The following is a 4,368-nucleotide window of genomic DNA, read 5'->3' as shown; positions in this document are numbered from 1 at the left end:
ACGTCAAGTAAAAGCATTGCCCCCAAGGGCAGACCACTTGCAGAGAGGAGAGCCTTCCCTTTCCCAGCTCCTGGTCTGGCTCAGGACTTGGTGCGCAGAAATGTGACAGCAAGCTTCCGGGTGCTTCTCAGTGTCCCAGCTTTGTGCCTGGATCCCAGCGCTCTCGAGGCCCCGGCCCCTCGCCCCACCTCCAGGTCCAGACTGACCAGGCCAAAGTACAGATCTGCGGAATCACACAGGTTGTCCCAAACAAGGGCAGTGTTTGCACTGAGAAGCCAATAGGTATTCAATGCCTTACGGTTTGCAAAGCATTCATCGAAGATGATGGGCACGTAGCCCTGGATGTGGGCAGAGCGAGTATTCATTCCCCACTTTACAGATGAGAAAACTGAGATTCAGAGAGGTCAGGTTTACCAAAGCCATAAAAAGCAGGACACACGTTAGAAAGCTTCTCTTGGCACTTACTTTAGTATATATTATATGCATACATATAAGCATGTATTTTAATATATATTTGTGTATGTATATATTTGTATAAATTAATATCCTTCTATGGCAGACACTATCGCTCACGTCCCCAAATGTCACTGTTGCCTCTTTTCTTATTTATAGAACCAGAATTTTGTTCAGTGCGGGCCACAGATGCATTAGACCCCAGGAACGGACCCGGCTTCTGATTTAAGCACGGGACCAGCTTCTTCTCTAAACATTGGTCCCCAGAAATGGATCCGATTCAGCTTCTGGTTTCTGACCCATGAGGTTTCTGGAAAGCTTTTCCTTCCTGGTAAGAGGGAGGCACCACGAGGGGAAGCGCTCTTGTCCCACTTTGCCCATTCCCCCTGCTATGGAACATGGACGGGTGAGGGGGGCAACATGCTTAAGAGCAGCTGCAGCTTTTTTGCAACAATGAGGAAGAAGGCCAAGGACATCAAAGAGATGACGACGCAGAGCTCTGATATCATTAAGCTACTAAACTACCCTCGGTAAATGCAGAGCATCACACTCTTAGTTTAAGCCATTTTTAGTTGAGTATTTTGTTTACCAGAGCTAAAAGCATTCCCTGCTAATATGCTCCCAGACCAGATGATGAGAAAGTCAAGGACAGAGACCATATTTATGTTTGAGCCCCCTTTGGAATCTAGTCCAGAAATAGCCACTTAACAAATGTTTGCTAGAAGAAAGAAAAGAGCGTTCTCCTAACAGATATATCTTGGTGTGATGAACATAACAAAACCGATGAAGTTAAACTTAAATCTTTACTTGTTGGCAACCACATGGTCTTACATTCCAATTGCTCTTGGCACCGCCATTATTCTGCCCCCTTTCCCAGAATCCTTCTCACCATCTCCATACACTTCGACAACTAAAAACATGTTTCTTCATAAGACTGAACAAGTCAATAATACATTTCTGCAGTGAAGGTATTTTTCTTATTTAAAAATAGAATCACCCACGGGGCTCCCGGGTGGCTCAGTCAGTTAAGCATCTGACTTCGGCTCAGGTCATGATGTCACAGTTCACAGGTTCGAGCCCCACATTGGGCTCTGTGCTGACAGCTCAGAGCCTGGACCATGCTTTGAACTCTGTGTCTCCCTCTCTCTGCCCCTCCTCCACTCACGATCTCTTTCCCTCTCTCTCTCTCTCTCTCTCTCTTTCTCAAAAATATATAAAAACATTTTTTTTAATTTTTTTACATTTTTTTAATGTAAAAAGAATAAAAATGGAATCACTTAAAGGTGACATTTCAAGTCAATGAGGAAAACAAATGATGAAGCAAATCTAATAATTATTTGAAAAAAACAAAATAAAAATATTTCTGGTACACGCCAAAATAAATTTCAGATGAATGACAATCCACTATATTACAAGGTAAATAATAATTGAATCCATAAAAATATCTAAAGGCATACTGAAAAGGGTGCCTGGGTGGCTCAGTCGGTTGAACATTCGACTTCTGCTCAGGTCATGATCTCATGGTTCGTGGGTTCAAGCCCTGGGTTAGGCTCTGTGCTGACAGCTGAGAGTCTGGACCCTGCTTCAGATTCTGTGTCTCCCTCTATCTGCCCCTTCGCCGCTTGCCGCTTGCACTCTGTCTCTTGCATTGCCTCAAAAATAAATAAACATTAAAAAAAAACAATACTTAAAGGCTTACTGATAAACATTTATATAATGTCACCTTTGGGCGAACGTCGTAAGACAGAAACCATGAAAGAAAAACAATTAAATGCTGCACTATATAAAAATTAACATTTTCTGAACCTAAGAAAACCACCATAAACAAAATTGAGAAATAACACTGGAAAAAATATTTGCATACAAAGAGTTAATGCCTTAAGCTACATAGCAATCTTACATGTATGTAATCATGAAAAAAAAAAGAACACCCTGATAACAAATTTGCAAAGACATTAACTCGAAATCTACTAAAGAATAAATACCAACAAGCAATTAACATATGAAAACATAGGGGCGCCTGGGTGGTTCAGTCGGTTAAGTGTCTGACTTTGACTCAGGTCGTGATCTCACAGTTTGGTTCGTGGGTTTGAGCCCCGTGTCAGGCTCTGCACTGACAGCTCGAGCCTGCTTCAGATTTTGTGTCTCCCCCCTTCTCTCTCTCTGTCCCTCCCCCGTTTGTGGTGTCTCTCTCTTTCTCTCTCTCTCCCTCTCTCTCTCAATAAATAAATAAATAAATAAATAAATAAATAAATAAATTTTTTAAAAAGCATTACAATAATCTTTTTAACACATGAAAAATATAGAACCTTACCAGTTTCAAAAGATATTCAGATTAAAATGAGACCCCCTTTGTCATTTTCTGCTTATCTTCTAGGCAAAGTTGTCTTTCATTATAATATCAAATGTTTGGTAGAAGTTAGAAAATTGTGTCGCCCATATGTGTCTATTGGTACCAGAAAACAGAAAACAAAAATTCACAGGAAAAAAAAAAAAGAAAGAAATGGAATCTTTGATATGTAATATTATCTTACAAAGTTATCTTAAGGAAATATTTATCCTAAGGAAATTTATCCTAAAGAAATACAAAGATTTACCTATAAATATGCTTACTACAGCATTATGCATAAGAATTAAAAATGGGGGGGGAGGGCCGGCGCCTGCGTGGCTCAGTCGGTTGAGCGTCTGACTTCAGTTCAGGTCATGATCTCACAGTTTGTGAGTTCGAACCCCGTGCTGGGCTCTGTGCTGACAGCTCTGAGCCTGGAGCCTGCTTCGGATTTTGTGTCTCCCCCTCTCTCTGCCCCTCCCCTGCTCATGCTCTGTCTCTCTGTCTCTCTCTCTCTCTTTCTCTCTCTCTCAATAATAAATAAACGTTAAAAAAATTTTTTTTTTTAAATGGGAGACGCTTGGGTGGCTCAGTCAGTTAAGCATCTGACTCTTGATTTTGGTTCAGGTCGTGTTCTCAGTGTCGTGAGATTGAGCCCCGAGACAGGCTCTGCACTGACCAGGGAGCCTGCTCCAAATTCCTTCTCCCCCTCTCTCCGCCCCTCTTCCTTGCTCACACACTCTCTCTCTCACTCTCTCTCTAAAACAACATTTTTAAAAAAGAATGAAAATTGGAACGAACCTAAATGTGTATGAAATGATAGCCTATTGTTGCACAGCAAATATTGTTACTGGGAAATGCTCCCCACACAGTGTTAGTGAAATAAGCTAAGTAAGGGAGTCGTGACATAGACCGGGCATCTGGTTATACAACGGAAGTTGGCAGCAAGATAATGTCATCATACAAAATTTTGTTGTCTCTTCTGAAGTTTCCAAATGTTCCTGTGAATCACATGTATTGTTATTTTTACCTAGGAATAATCATCAGAGCCTCTCCTGTCCCAGTATCACGATCCCAGCAACATGCCATTCCCAGCAGTATTTCAGGTGGTAAAACACCAGTTCCTAGACTTTTTACAATATTAGTACCTACACACCTAACAAAGATACAGCACCAAGGGGGGAGGGGGGGTGAAAAAACAATATGCATCATTAATAAATCCTTTTTTATTTTTCTTTCTTTTTTTTTTTTTTTTTAGAGAGAGAGAGAAAGCGCACGTGGGGGAGAAAGCAGAGGTGAGAGAGGGAGAATCCCAAGCAGGCTCCACGATCGGTGCAGAGTACGACGTGGGACTCGATCCCACACCCCTGGGATCGTGACCTGAGCCAAAATCAAGAGTCGGAGGCTCAACCGACTGAACCACCCGGGCGTCCCATTATTAAACCCTTTTGAGCAAATACTGTCAATAAAAAATGGCAAAAATTTTGATATCTACGACCCTTACACAGGCAGTCTTGCATGACCCTACAAGAACCCTCTGAGGAAGGGCTGAGTGTTAAAGTGATTTGTCCCAGGGAGGAAATGAC

The sequence above is a fragment of the Prionailurus bengalensis genome, chromosome E4 (assembly GCF_016509475.1).
Source record: "Prionailurus bengalensis isolate Pbe53 chromosome E4, Fcat_Pben_1.1_paternal_pri, whole genome shotgun sequence".
NCBI lineage: Eukaryota > Metazoa > Chordata > Mammalia > Carnivora > Felidae > Prionailurus > Prionailurus bengalensis.
Note: the sequence above shows the minus strand (reverse complement) of the source record.